Raw genomic sequence first — 16,634 nt, forward strand, 5'->3', positions numbered from 1 at the left:
TATTTTTTTTTTTATTGTAAGTAAATTTTCTAGAATGTACTTGTGGGTATATAAATACCCACCTACATTTAATGGAAACATATAATAATTTCTATTTCAACATGGTATTAGAGCCATCTAAGGCTAATGCCCCTTTTCAACCCTACCTTTCTGCCCCCTTTTTTTTCCCTTCCAAGGGTGGTCGGCATGACTCTAGATCCTGCCACCGCCACCATCATAACTTCCATTACAAACCCCTTTTCTACACTTCCTCCATTGCTATCTGCTCACCACTTCCTTTCTCTATAACTCATAGCATCCAATTACTTGCTATGGAAAGCACAAGTTATCCAGTTTCTCAAGAGACAAAACCTCTACGGTCATGTTGATGGAACCACAACTTGTCCCCTTGATGTAGCCCAAGCAGCTCTTTAGCGACAACAGGATACTCCATTATGAATCTTCTAATTGCATCCCTCTTAGAATCGATTTAGTTCTAATTATTGGTGAACCAACTAGTGAAGTCATATGGGATGTTCTCAATGCCTCATTTGGCTCAGCTTCCGCTACACATATGCTCTCTCTTCGTCTCAGTCTTCAATGTTTGCAACAGAAACAGGACAAATTAGTTATTGATTTCCTCCAATGAGCTAAATTCATTGCTGATGAGATGGGTGTTGCACGTAGGCCTCTTGAATTGGAGGCGTGGTCTTTGATCTGATCACCACGACACTGTTCCTACATTACTTGGTCGTTTTGATCTATTCTCGTTATTGACCTGCAAAGTCTCCTCCTTAGTCATGAGAGCATTAAGGCCTTCTAAAAGTTGTAGATCTCCGAGCCTTCCTCTCAAGCTAATTCTACTATAGCCAACTCTGCTCAATGAAATGCCTCCACCCTTCCTAGTTCCTCTTTCTCTAGCCGTGGTCAATCTAGAGGTTGTTGGGGTCAAGATGGTTGCTTTGCTCGTGGTCATGGTGCCCGTGGTTTTCAACAAGGTCATTTATTATGTTCCATTTGTCAAAGTAAAAATCACATTGTTGCCACATGTTACTATCGCCCTCTAAGTATGCCTTATCACCCACCACCTACACATACCCCATCTTCTACTTCATCTTATCAACCCTCTTACTCTACCAATGCCAATCTAATCCATGCCCTTCCCCCTCTTTTACCTACACCTACCAACACTCTATCTTGGTAGCCCAACATGGGTGTCTCTCACCATGTCATGCTTGATATACAATCCCTCTCTTCCTACGAAGCTTATAATGGATTGGAACAATTGCACATTAGAAATGGTAAGGGTCTCAAAATCACTAATATTGGTACTTCTTCTATTCCCTCCTCTACTTCAAATCTTTTTACGTTTAAATGATGTTCTTCATGTCCTTGATATTTTGAAGTGTTTACTTTCAGTTCAAAAATTTGCATCTGACAACAATGTCTTCTTTGAATTCTATCCTACCCACTCTTTTGTTAAGGATCTAGTGACCAAGGCGGTTCTTCTTTCCAGCTCGAGTAAAGTTGGTCTTTACACCATACCGCAACAACCTTCAATGCTTATTGCCATTATTGTGGAACGGACTTCCATAGATGGATGGCATCAATGTCTTGGCCATCCTTGCCATGTCGGTCAACACCGTTGAGTCAGTTGTGTGTAGCCTATCAATTAAGCAAGGCTAGTTGTCAATCTTTACAATTGTCTCCAACTCGTAGTTTGTTTTTGTCGAATTTAATTTATAGTGATGCTTGGGGTCCTTTTCATTTGGTTTCAGCTGATAGTCATCATTATTTCACTATTTTTGTTGATGATTGCACCAAATTTATTTGGTTTTATCCTCTTAAAGCAAAGTTAAATGTTTACTCTGTTATTCTTACTTTCCAAGCTCTTGTCGAATGCCACTTTTCACAAAAAAATAAAAGCCGTTCAAACAGACTGTGGTAGGGAATTTCGTGTCCTCCCCTCCCTTTTCTCAAAAATTGATATTGCTTGCCGCATTTTCGCCCCATTATACCCATGAACAACAAGGGGCGGTTGAGCATCGTCATAGTTGAAACCAGTTTAACATTATTAGCTCATGGCTCTGTCCCTCATCAATATTGGCACTACACATTTGAAACGACGGTCCACCTCATCAATCGGACGCTGTCCAAGGTCAATAATCGTGTTTCCCCTTTTTAGATGGTTGACAATCATCCTCCACATTATTCCTTTTTAAAAATCTATGGGTCTCACTATTTCAAATATCTACGTCCTTATAATGCCTATAAGATGGATTTCCACTTCACTCCTCGTATTTTCTTGGGATATAGTCTCTCTCACACTAGGTACTGCTGCCTTGACCCTGTCACTAATTATTTATACATTGGTCGACATGTTCATTTTGATGAAACATGTTTTCCCTTTGCAACTCCTTCCATTCTCGGCCATCACCTCATTCATCACTTCCTACACCTATCTTGGTATTGTGGGCTTCGGCTCCTTTTAGCATTCCTCCTCCTACCAATACAGTGAGATCACATACTCCTCCATCGGCACCCTTAATGTCGTCTACTACTGATTGATTCATCCATCTCCCCGCCTTAAGAACCAAGCACCTCCATAACCTTTATCATTCCTCCTCCTCATCATCCTCTCCACCACCATTGCCGCCGCCCCCACGTAGGCCAACACGCACCCACACCATGCAGCTTTACTCTCATCCTCCTCAATTAATACAGTCACCCACCCCCATCGAACCAACCTCATTCACTAAGCCAACAAAATCCTTGAGTGGCATGTAGTCATAATTAATGAATTTGATGCCTTCTTAAAAAATGAAACATGGTCTTTGGTCCCTCGCAATTCCTCCATATACCTCGTTGGGTGTAAGTGGGTTAACAAAGTTAAGCATAAAGCGAATGGTAGTCTTGAGCGCTATAAAGCTCGCTTGGTCACCAAAGGTTTCATCAGCAACAATGCTTGGATTATACGGAAGCTTTCAGTCTAGTTGTGAAAATTACCATTGTTCGCTCCATATTATCTCTTACTATCTCTCAAGGTGGCAAGGGCGACAATTAGATGTGCACAATGCTTTCCTACATGGGGTTCTTTCTAAAGAGGTGTACATGGAGCAGCCCCTGGGTTTGAGGACCTAACTTGTCGGGACTATGTTTGCAAGTTGCATTGTTCTCTATATGGTCTTAAAGAGCTTCAATAGCCTGGTTTCAATGACTTTCATAGTTTTTGCTTCATTAAGGATTCTCAGCGTCACAAACATATCCCTCATTATTTATCTATCAGGAAGGCACTGATGTCATTTATTTTTTGATTTATGTTGATGAAACTCTGGTTATAGGTAATGCATCTTCTACTATCAGTGCAATTTTTCATAAATTATTTGCAGAGTTCTCAATTAAAGATCTCAATTTGCTCCACTTTTTCCTTGGGATAGAGGCCGTCTCTCACTCTACGGGCTAGTTCTCTCCCAAGGATGTTATATTGATGATCTTCTCACTGGGTTGGCATGTCTGAGTGCAAGCCTATCCAAATTACTATGGCCAATGACTACAAAACCATCTGAGAAAGGGGGTGCTCTAATGTCTAGTCCTACCTTATATCATTCTATAGTTGTTGTCCTCCAATATGTGACGTTGACACAACTGGATCTCTCCTTTGCTATTAATAAAGCTTGTCAATTCATGCATGCACCGGCTAAAGACTGCTGGCAAATGGTGAAACACATCTTGTGCTATCTTAAACACAGAGGGTCATATGGTTAGCTTCTTTCTCAATCCAATGATACTCGCTTACAAGCCTCTTTTGATGCAGATTGGGGTGGTAGCTCTGATGACATGAAGTCAATCAGAGGGTATGCGGTTCTTGGTTCTAACTTGATATCTAGGAGTTCCAGAAAACAACGAACCGTAGAGCATTCCTCCAGAGAGTATGAGTATAAAGCTCTTGCCGATGCTATAGCCGAACTCATTTGGCTTGAGTCACTCTTTCAAGATCTTGGGTTCCCTCTTCAAGGTCCCCCCATCCTTTGGTGCGATAATATTGGTGCCACTTATCTATCTGCAAATCCGGTTTTCCATGCTTGTACCAAATATATTAAAATTAACTTTCACTTTGTCCGTGATCGTTCGCCCAACGATAGTTCAGTGTGCAGTTTATCTCCACAGCTCACTAACTCACTGATACTTTCACCAAAGCTCTTCCTAAAGCATGTTTTGCCTTTTTACGAGTCAAGCTGAAGGTTTGCCATCTCAACTCTTCCACTTGAGGGGGGTGTATCACGCAAATATAGGGCACTATCATATTTGGAAGATTGATTTAGAATCTTATCTTTAGAAGTTAGAAAGTTTACAATTTTATGCATTTCTTTTCTTGCAAGTAAATCTTCTAGAATGTATTCTTAATATATAATACCCACCTACGTTTAATGGAAACATACAAATATTTCTATTTCAACATGCCCCATCCCGCGACGGCTTGAGCCAACATTGACGATTTTGCTGTGCTCTGAAGCCATTAAGCGCCGCCCACTGCACCCGAGCTTCTGACTTGCACCTCTCGTAGCGTTTATAGTGCTACGCTTCATCTTGCATGGCTGCGGTTGACACGTCATCGAACCTGGGACAAATTCCTTGAATTCTTTGGTGATTCATGTGTTGACCCACGAAGGACTGTGACTTCGTATGGACTGCAGCAACGTCCAGCAAATTCACGAGTGCCCTTGTAGTGAAGTCTTGGTGGGTTCCCGATCATCCCAAAGTCAAATGTTGGTCCAATCCACGTTTATTCTTTTCTGCAGATTTACTGACATCAAGCGTGCGACACATGTTTGGGGCATGTACTTCGTAAAGGAGAGTTACCCCACCGTGGAGTCCACCCTGCCGTCTTACCACGGTGATCCCCGGACGAGTCAAGCCCACTGAGTCGACGGCCAACCTTGGCCGCCAGCCACCCGCCATCGATGCTCACGTCACCGATCGGTGGTTATCCCCATTGCGATTCCCATGATCCATCGTTTGTCCCAATTCAGATTATCGTGAATTAGGAAAGAATCACAATTAATTCGATTTTCGTATGTCTCGTTGCCTAATTCATAAAATTACGGTCTTGTTTGAATATTCAGTTGATATTGTTATTTATAAAAGAAATCTCTTGAATTCCTATGAATTATAAAATTTTCCTAATTTCACAATGTGCCATAATTATCAATCGATCTCCTGCTTGATATATGATTCACGATTGCATAGAAAATGGTTAATCTGATCTCATGCTCAAGATATTATTCACGATTACACGAAAAAATAACCAATCTCTTTTCTTCCCCAAGATATGATTCATCAATTAATTTATGAAATTAGATAGATATCGATAATATCTCACGTAATTTGATGTAGTCTTTGATGTGGGGTTTGATCTCTTTCTATCTTGGTTTGATTTTAATTAGATACAATTATAGTAGTTTTTTTTTTTAGGATAGATTGCATATTTATTTTGGTTATTTTATACTTCCAAATATAATGAAATACCAAAAAAATATTTTTAGAATAAATTGGATTTTCTTTTCTAGGATAGTTTGCATGTTTAAATGTTAGGCTTTATTAATTTCGAATTTCAATTAAAAAGAAAACACAAAAAAATCATGCGCATGTCTTGTAGAATTAGTTCACCTTTTGTTAAGAAATTGACAAATGTTTAGCAATCATTTAAATTAAAGTGCGTGACATGTTAGAATTGTTGCATTAATTTTTGCCTGTCATTAGATTAGATCATTTAATTAATGTCGCGTGATCATTTTAGTTAGGCATTTTTGTACATCATTGCACTGCATTGCACGTAGATTAGGTTTCATCTAAAAAGTGAAAACCTTAACTTTTTTTTTAGTAATTGTGTGTTAATTAGAAATCATATCTAGGTTATTGTTGTAATTTTCTAACTAACATTACGGATACTTTCAATACTTTGAGGTAAGCATTTCTTTCTTGTGCTCGCAATTCATTTAACGCTTTGATTATTGAGTATTAAATAATTGTTGCACATCCATATGATCACCTTATATGTTAAGAGTAAAACAAAATGAATCCAAGATGCCTGTTAAGCATTTTTTTTTTCAAAAAAAGAACAGCATCGAAAGAGTACTAAACAAATCTAGTGTACTCGAGTTCTTGTACCCAAAATCTCTGGATCGTATGTGTAAAATAATTCTCCCATTATTTTACGTAAGTATTTAATCAACCTACCACAAATTGATTAGTGATGACTTCATATTGAAAATGATTTGCATGTTAAAAATATGAACCCTAAGTTGTGAATTGATATGAGTTTGGGATGGTCCGAGTTAAGTTTAGGTTTAATAATCCATTAGCCGAACCCTTAGGTGGTCCAACCATCTTCAGGGAGTTCACGACACTTTGTAAGTATGTGGACACCCTAGGGTAGTTGATCTGCTCCTTGACGTTGATTTACAAGAGTTGAATAGTGATACTTGACCATCACTCTTGCTTATCCATGGGAGGACATCCATTTCGCCGCTTGGAGGAGTGCTAGGGTTTCGATGTGAAGAGCTGATCGAACCTGAACGGAGCTCGCTTTACCGTCAACGAGGCTCGCCGTGGACTCTCGGCACACCCACCATTAGTGGCAATAGTTTAGATCTTTAGCCCCGCAAATCAATTTCGTTGCTATTTGCCAACCCTTTTGCCACGATTTTGATTTTTGTGGCAAAAGAGTACTATTCGTGGCAAAAGAGTACTATTTCTCTATGATTTTCTTTTTGGCAAAATTTTCACAGCTACAATGTCAATTTTCTTATAGAAGCCATTAGTGCAACAACTCTTTTTGAGCGTTATCATGAAATTCCCGCATCCTTTATGGTCTTGTGACTAAATAAAAGTATACAAGATGGTTAACAACATGGAGGTACTTATCAAGAGAGTGGACCATAGAGATGCCCCTTGCACGATTGCTTTGAGTATTGGTCCAATGAAAAGACCTAAAGTTTAGACGTGTGACACCTCTGGATTAACTCACTCGAGGTTTTATCTGCTTTTGCCTATCCCAAGCCTCACGATTTTGTCCTTTGACGTATAGACCGGCACTTTCCCAAGAGGTTACCCATCCCGATAGTGCTCTAGCCTAGGTTCACTTAACAAAGCTTGCCGTTACATCAAAAGGCGCCTCCATAAGTTAATTCAAGTTTTCGCATATATATTTTGGAATTTCTCTTCCCTTGTTTGGTGCATAGTTCGATACATTTCTACCCCCTTCACCATTTTAAAAGCAGTCAAGAGTCACTCCTTGTCTAGGCTCTCTATCCAAGATGACCACTCCCCACACTCGTCGGATCGGGTCGTTACAAGATGTTTCTAACGCACATTAATCTATTATTTTGGATCCTCCTTTTGCAACTCTTTTACATTTGATTATGACAGCTCGTCGTAATGGCATTAAATAATTTCACGTCATATTATAATGTTTTACTCTTAATTATGACAAAGGTAGTTGTCTGGTACATGTGGCTACCGGGGAAGTGGCCGGAAAAATTGGGTCAATGCGTTCATTGTCTACTAGTCTACTAGTCTAAGGCATTTGTTTCTTCAATGGACCCCACGGGCAAGATCATGGAAAAGAAAATGACCTAGCAATTAAAACTTAGCAATTTGTTTAACTTGACCTAAGAACTAGCAATAATTCCGAGCACTAGTGTTATGCAAGAGTTATCCATTGATCAATGGCTTTCATGGAATGCCAAATATTATATTTGGACATTGCAACTTTTGAAAGTTAGCCATCTAATAAGTAAGTCTGCTCTCTCTTTGTTGTTTTTTTCCCCATTTTCAATCATTGGATGAAGATGAACTTCAAGCTTGGGGAGAAGTTACTGGAAAAAGCGGCAACGGCCATAGTGACTCGCCTTTGGTGGCAACCGGCGAACAAAGAACCCCTTCTCCACGATCACCCTCTCCTTTGTCGCTGGGGTCTACGATCACACTCGCCGCCGCTGCTCTAGACGACGATCAGTTGAATTGGTCGAGTGTGAGCAATGTGGTGGAGTTGAGGATTACGAAGGGAAAATAGAGGTTAATCGGAGAGAGAGGACCAAGGTTTTGGCATCAGGACTCGATAGCGAGCGGGTTAATACGTAAGCTCTTGACTCGACAAACTGATCTTAATAGAACATCACCTTGTTGTTATTTCATTAGGGCACGACTAGTATTAACTATCTAAAAAGTTGGATATGTAGTGGTCCCTAAAACGGTATGGATGTCACTTATCACATATTTTCATCCATAGACTGCCACATGCTCAATACAATTAACATATAATATGATTAAGCTGAGACTCAAGTAAATTGATTCTCTCTCTCTCCCTCTCCCTCCCCCCAACACCACGCTCATTTCTAGTGCTAACTTCATTATCAGAGGCCAAATCCTAGCACAAAAACCTGGATGTCCTAACCAATTTGTTATGGCGTAGAGCAGCTTCTCACCGACCAAACTCATGGTTCCCAATTCTAGCTCCAGATGTCCCCTGTCTTGTTTTCTGTTAGCAAGAAGTGACCCACAGCTTTGGAAGAATTTTATACCCGGGCTCGACGGTGCAAACGACAATAGATCGACCGATGGGCAAGGGAGTGAAAATAGTAAAAGTAGAGTCAAAGAAGGGTCGAAATCACGATTTGTCGCTTGAGTTCAACTTAAAGGAACGAATCTCTAATTTTGTCGCCTTTAAGGAATGACCTGAGGCAATAAACTTAATAACTTGTTGCCTTTGGTTGAACCTAAAGCAAAAAACTTAACAATTTGTCGTCTTTGGTTGACTCTAAGCTGACAAAAACTCTATTTTGTCGTTTTTGGGTGGCGTTATGTTTTGTCACCTTTAAGGTAACCTTTTTGTATGTAAAAGATAATCTCTGTAGTAAGAGGGGTGCACCCCTCCTTTATATCATTTATTGTCACTCAAATAAACCTACTGACAAATACATTAAGCACAAGTACAGCATTTTCTCTTATGGAGGACAACTTAGACCTCCAGTTCAAGGCACGGTGTATGCCATTACACAAGGTCAGGTAGAAGCTGTGCCTAATGTGATCACAGGTACGGTTTTGTTGAACAACCACCCTGCTTATGCTTTATTCGATCCGGGAGCAACACATTCCTTTATTGCCAATCAATTTGTTAAGTTGATAGGATTGAATCATGCATTATTGGAATCTATTGTTAGCATATTTACACCATTGAAGAATAAAGTGTTAGTTGCTTTGGGTTGTTCTGGTTGCAAGTTAGAGATTGGTGAGCAAGATGGGAAAATAGACTTGTTAGTCCTAGCCATGTATAACTTTGATTTGATAATTGGCATGAATTGACTCACCAAGTAACGAGCTAAAATGGACTGTTATCGCAAGTTGATTCAATTTTACCCATTAAAGGGTGAGAGCTTTGAGTTTGTAGGGAATTGAGGAGGACCCTCGATTTCCCTGATCTCGTCGCAAGAGGCAACCCGTTTGTTAGACGGGGGTTGTCAAGGTTACTTGGCAACTATCGTTGATACAACAGTTGAGGAGCTGAAGATTGAAGATATATCAGTTGTGCAAGAATTTTCAGATGTATTCCCGAAGGAATTGCTAGGTCTATCGTTAGAGAAAGAGATAGAGTTCATGATCGAGCTAGCACCTCGGATAGAGCCAATCTCTAAGGCTCCTTACCGAATAGCTTTATTAGAGTTGAACGAACTGAAGGTGCAGATGTAGGAATTATTGGATAAAGGATTCATTCGTCCCAGTGCATCACCTTGGGGAGCACCAGTTCTATTTGTGAAGAAGAAAGATGGTTCGTTGCGCTTATGTATCGACTATCGCCAACTCAATCAGGTGATGATCAAGAACAAGTATCCATTACCGAGGATTGATGACTTGTTTGATCAGTTACAAGGAACATCGGTATTTTCGAAAATCAACTTGAGGACGGGATATCATCAGTTGAGGATCAGGAAAGAAGACATTCCAAAGTCAGCATGTCGTACTCGGTATGGTTATTACGAGTTCACTGTGATGCCATTCAGGTAGAGGAATGCTCTAGTTGCTTTCATGGATTTGATGAACAGAGTATTCAAGGAATATTTAGATCAGTTTGTGATCGTGTTCATCGTTGATATCCTGGTGTATTCAAGGAATGCTGAGGAGCATGAAGATCATTTGAGATTAGTGCTCCAGACCTTAAGGATTCATCAGCTATATGCTAAGTTTAGCAAATGTGAATTTTGGCTGGCTCGTGTTACGTTCCTAGGCCACGTGATTTCAGGAGAAGGAATCTTCGTGGACCCGAGTAAGATAGAAGCAGCAATTAACTGGATGAGACCGACTATAGTGACAGAAATCTGAAGTTTTTTGAGTTTGGCAGGCTACTACAAAAGGTTTGTGGAAGGATTTTCAGCTTTAGCGTCGCCTTTGACAAGACTCCTAAAGAAAGACGAGAAATTTGTGTGGTCAAACAAGTGTGAGGATAGTTTCCAAGAGTTGAAGCAAAAGCAAACTACTAAAACGTGTTGACGATTCCATCTGGTTCTGGAAGGTATGAGATCTATAGTGATGTATCGTTTAGAGAACTAGGTTGCGTGTTGATGCAATATGGTAAGGTCGTTGCATACGCCTCCTGCCAGTTGAGACCTCATGAATTGAATTACCCAACGCATGAACTCGCAGCAATTATTTTTGCGTTGAAGATTTGGAGGCATTACTTGTGTAGAGAAACATTTCAGATCTTCACAGACCATCAGAGTCTCAAGTGCCTATTCTTTCAGAAGGAGTTGAATATGAGACAGCACCAATGGGTGGAGTTGCTAAAGGACTATGATTATGATATGTTATATCACCCAGGAAAGGCGAATAAGGTCACCGACGCTTTGAGCCGAAAGTCTTCAGTTGCCCACTTGTTGGTGAAGGAGTGGAACTTAATCGAGAGAGATCAAGATTCGGTATTCAAATTTGAGGTAGGCCACTTTTATCATTTTATGGCCACCCTCAGAATTGAACTGGAAGTGCAGATCATAATCAAGCTACTTTAGCCGACAGACCCAGATGTTTAGAAAATTTTGCAAGAGGATATTGAAGAGAGGAAAGTTGATTTTCAGGTTTCGATGATGGAACACTGAAGTTCCAAGGATGATTGGTTGTACCTAACGATGCAAAGCTTAGAGAGGATATTTTATTAAAAGCTCAACATAGTAGTTACAACGTTCACTCTGGAAGTACTAAGATGTATCAGAATCTATGTCAACACTACTGGTGGTCTGGTATGAAGGTAGACATTGCCAGGCATGTCGCCAAGTGTTTGGCGTGTCAACAAGTTAAAGCTCAGCAGTGCAAGCTAGGAGGACTGTTGCAACCTCTTGAGATTCTAGAGTGGAAATGGGAGCACATCATGATGGACTTTGTGACCGAGTTACCAAGGAGTTAGAGAGGCAATGATTCGATTTGGGTAATAGTCGATAGGTTGACAAAGTCGGCTCACTTTATCGCACAGTGCAAAAGGATCTTGACTTGGATAGGCACGCTGAGTTGTACATGCGCCAGATAATTCGAATGCATGGAGTGCCGGTTATGATAAATTAGTTTTTGAGACCCAAGATTTACTACTGCTTTTTGGAAGAGTTTGCAAGGTACTTTAGGTACAAAGCTCCAGTATAGTACATCTTATCATCCTTAGATGGACGGTCAGTCTGAGAGAACAATTCAGACCCTTGAAGATATACTGAGAGCTTGTGTACTAGATTATAACAACAGTTATCAGCAGAGCATCCAGATGGCTCAATTTGAAGCGTTGTATGGCAGAGCGTGCAGAACACCGGTGTGTTGGGATGAAGTTGGGGAAAGAAAGATTACAGGTCCAGAGTTGGTTCACCAATTAGTGGATGCCGTGGCAGTTATCAGAGGTAGACTAAAGGCTGCTCAGAGTTGTCAAAAAAGCTATGCAGATAAGCGTCAAAGGCTTTCGGAATTCCAAGTTGGTGATCGCGTTTTTCTAAAGGTGTCACCAATGAAGGGAATTTCGCGCTCTGGCAAGAAAGGAAAACTGAGTTCGAGGTATGTAGGTTCGGTTGAGATTCTTGAAAGAATCGGGACTTTAGCGTATCGTCTTGCATTGCTGTCGAGATTAGCGCAAATGCATGACGTTTTTCATGTGTCGATGTTAAGATAGTATGAGCCTAACCTGACCCACGCGCTTAATTTTAAAGAAATGGACATGGATGACCGTGTGTTATACATTGAAAGCCCGGTTCAGATAATGGATCAAAAAGAACAAGTTCTGCATATAAAGACCATCCCGTTGGTCAAAGTGGTTTGACAACACCACGGTACTGAATGAGCAATATGGGAGACTGAAGAGTTGATGAGACGTTTGTAGCCCCACCTTTTTGCTTAAGTATTGTAAGGTTTAAATTTCGAGGACGAAATTTTTATAAGAGGGGAAGAGTTGTGACATTTTAGATTTTTTACTCTACTTTCAATTCAATAAATCGGGCATTTCATTGGCGCACCTATAGTTCTGTTCATAGAGCTGATCACTCGTGAGATAACTAAATTATCTAGAGAAGCCATTAAGGATTTTAAGGCAAATAGACTTAAGAATTCGATCGGGAATCGGCCACTCGACCATGTTCATCTGTTGAGATCATTACGGTACAGACGTAAATCGATTAGAGATCAGAGATAGGTCGGTTCGACTGAGATGCGTGGTTAAATATAGGCGATCTCACTACATTGCAAAATTCTCATCGATTGACACTAGTTTGATTTTTCTATCGTTTTGATATCTCATGTCCATATTTGAAATCTCGAGATTTTCACAACAATCGATAGTCACTAATGTGTCGAAGGGGTTCATTGTGACTCAAAGAAAATCAACCACGGGTTATTTGGACTAAAAAGTTATGAAAGATACTCGGTAGCCTAAGTCACGTTAAAAATGCGCCGGATTGAAATTAATCATGAATTTGAATCCAATTTTAGAAATTGAAAGTTCTGTCGTGTCACAATTAGTTCTAGAATTGTTGGCTCGGTCTTAGAAGATTTTTCTGCAAACCGAGACTTTTTGGAAAAAAATCGGCATAGGGCCGTTTTTGTCGGGGATCATTTTTTATCGTAAATTTGGAAAGCAAGTGAGTGGTATGGGTGAGGAAAAATGCCAAGATGATTGATGGTGGGTTGATTGATTTTATAGAGGCCAAATTGGATTAAATTGAGAAGGATTTAATGTCCAATTGAAGCAAGATCAAGGCAAATTCGTATGTCCCCCACTCCCACAACTTATGGACTAATTCAAGCTTCTAGATGGGAGCATGGGTGGCTGAACTTGGGCCTAGGAAGTAGTTGGTGGTGGAGGATGGTCAAGGGAAACAATTGAAGAGAAAAATGTGACCTTGTGGCCCTCTTGTTCCCTCTCTCTTTCCCCATCTCTTCTCATATGCCACTGCCAACCCCTCATCTCTCCTTCTTACCATTTTCGAACTCGGTAGCGGAGAGAGACCAGTTGAAGCAGCCACACTACCGTCGGATCGTTTTTCTCTTTTGTTTTCACTTCTGCCAGTTTATGCTCCAGTCGACCTTTCGCCAAAAATTCGAGTGAAAAGTCGACTTCCCATGCGAATTTGCCCCCGAGCCACCCACCGCCATGACTAGCACACCCAATCCGTACGGACGGTGGTCACCGATCGTTGAACGGAGCCGCCGGTCGTCTGGTACGTCGGCGAGAAGGAACCGATCACCGGTTCGTCGGTCCCCTGCCCGCCTGCACTGTTTCATGATTTTCTTCATTTTTCTCCCATTTTGATCCTTCCTTTGGCTGTTCCATTCACCTACAAGACCCCCTTGACCCCTAGGAGCCATCGGTTGCCGACCACCCACTCGCCAGAGCTCCGATTAGCCTATTTCCTCATCGTTCAGTCGTTGGTTTTCTTCTGTCCAGCAAGCAGAAGCAGAAGCCAAACTAGCTTTGTTTCCTCTGTTTTGCAGCTCAAAATAGAAGCTAAAATAGTGGGTTTTCTAGCAGCTTTGCGGCCCGTTTTGAGGTGGTTCTGGGCCTCGAAAGTTAGGCCCGCTTTGGAGAAAATTGTCCCCCGTCGCGTCCACGTCAATTTGCATCGATCGGCTCGTTGAACGAGTGGGTTTAACTTACTAATCCTCGCTTAGTAAGTTAATTATGTTTAGGGGTTGATTAGTTTAGGCTAAGATGGATAAGGTGGTTAGATTAGATTAGTGAACTAATTAATTGCCATTGCATGTTAGGTGGTTAGCTAGTGCAATTAGCGAGTAAATAGACTCTAGTATTTATTTAACGAGTCTCGAAAATTTTTCGGGCCCGTTCCCTCATATAATTAGGCATTATGGGCCTAAGTATGCATTTATTGTATTTATTTAATATTTTTTGTAATTATTTAATTAATTATTTATTTTTCGAAAATTAACCTAGGATAGTTGGTGATCGGAATTTCGTGCTGAGTACAGTGGTGCTCTCTGTTTATTTAATTGAGTACTTGATTGTGTAAATTGATTGTGATTGATGTTCGTGGGTACTAATTTCCAAAAAATGGATAATCTTTGTAATTATGTGGAAAATTACCAGGCGTCGGTCTACAGTACTTAAAATCTATTTTGGGACTACTGAAAATAGTGGAAGGTTCGAAAGTAAAAACCTTGTATTTTGGCTAAGGTTGGTCGTATATCCACACGTGTGTTTTAATCGAGTATGATAAAAAGAGTAAATTGATTGTATCTTTAGAACAAAAATACAATAATGGCTCGATGATTCATATGTCATCTGGAGAATGGACGTTATACTATTATAGCTCGATAACTCTCCTGTTATCTTGATAAAGAATTGCATGTATACCGGCTCGGTGACTCTATATGTCATCTTGGAGATATGACGATATGATTTAACAGCTCGATGACTCTCATGTCATCTTGAGAAGGAATTGCTTGTATACCAGCTCAGTGACTCTATATATCATCTTGGAGAAAGGACGGTATGACCTAACGGTGTGTTATAACGGCTCGATGACTCTATATGTCGTCTTAGAGATAGAACGTTATGCATAGGTATGTTATAACGGCTCACTGACTCTATATGTCGTCTCGGAGATAGAACGTTATGCATACTCGCTCGATATCTCTATAAGTCATTTGGAGATAGGATAGTACTGGCTATATTTCATTTTGATTGATGAATCTTGGATTTAATCGGATTCATAGATGGTATCGAATGGGCCGACCAAGAGATGGTCGTGATGACATGTAATCGACTGGGTCGATTGATCGATGATTCGATCTGATTTGATTGAGTGGTATTTATGAATTGAACTAACTTGCAGGAAGGAACTGAGGCCAAGGTAAGTCCTCTGATGCTTGATTGTACTTAGGCAGCCTTTAAGGCGAAATTTTCTTCCTAATTGGGTCTTAGGGGGTTGAACTTACTAAGACATTATCTCACTGGTTATTGTATAACAATTTTCAGGTCCTTAGAGAAAGTTAGTGGAGGACCGGAAGCCCTGAAGCCTAGGAAGGTGGAGATCAAAGAATCGGTGAACTTGTCTAAGTAGACAGTCTTAGGACAGTTTTTTTTTTGGTTAAGCCAATATTTTTGTAAGCGACCTGATGTTGTGAATAAACCTGTTTGTTATAAAAGGTTTGTTTTGGTTTGAAAAAGTTGGCCCTACTTTCTTATCACATTATTTTATTGTCTGGGGATTTATATTTGCTTTCGCATGTGTATATTAAAATGAATGAGTTGGTGATGCATCCTGGGACATCACTATTATATCAACCGAGTATGGATGGGCACGGGTCTGGAGGATTGGGATGTGACTGTTGTGGTGAAATTAACTCATTTCTTATGTGTTTTGTCAAACGGCTAGGAATGATGGAATATACTTGTGCAATGGCTAGTGGCGATTGGTTGGATTTCATGCCTTATTTATAAGGAGTTTCAAAGTAAAGTATCTCTTGAAAATTAGATTTTCTGGAATATTAGACTTAAGGTGAATCATTTTTTTTTTCTAAGTTAAGGCACTTGACTTATGGAAACCCAAATTGTTGTATGGGTGGTAGAATCTACGGGAAGCCTCGTCCCTAGGGATCTTGAAGCAATCAAACATTCTTGACGAGATTCAAGCCAACATGTAGATTGATTGGATAATCTTTGTGGAGATTTGTCCAACGGTTAGCTTGGACTAGGAGAAGTATAAGAGAAGGTCTTGAAACTGAAAGAAATAATCACTTTTTAAGAGAATCGCAGCTTTCATTTCCAAAGTTTGAAGAGCGTATTGTGATTAAACATATTCGTCTTTGTGAGTATAATTGTGTAATCATTTAGTGGTTGAGGGTATGTAAGGAGTTATATACACAAGTTTAAGTATTCACAACTTAGATCTTATAACCTTTATTTGATTATTCTTAGTGGAACTAGCCAATAGGTTATAGCACTGGAGAGTGGACGTAGGCTTGCAAAAGCCGAACTACTATAATCTTTTATGTGCAATTTTCTATCCCTTATTCTCTTTAATTATTGTGATAGAATTACACACCAATAAGATTTGATCACTTCGCTTTCTGTCACCCAGAAGTTGTTTCGCTACAATATTTCTTTAAATTCTTTCATTCTG

The 16,634-nt window shown here is 40.1% G+C and overlaps 1 pseudogene; it reads left to right on the forward strand.

Moving 5' to 3' along the window:
• The first annotated feature begins 866 nt into the window (after window positions 1-866).
• On the forward strand, window positions 867-11,680 carry LOC120293950 (annotated as a pseudogene).
• The last annotated feature ends 4,954 nt before the right edge of the window (window positions 11,681-16,634 follow it).

The sequence above is a fragment of the Eucalyptus grandis genome, chromosome 5, assembly GCF_016545825.1.
Source record: "Eucalyptus grandis isolate ANBG69807.140 chromosome 5, ASM1654582v1, whole genome shotgun sequence".
Taxonomy (NCBI): domain Eukaryota; kingdom Viridiplantae; phylum Streptophyta; class Magnoliopsida; order Myrtales; family Myrtaceae; genus Eucalyptus; species Eucalyptus grandis.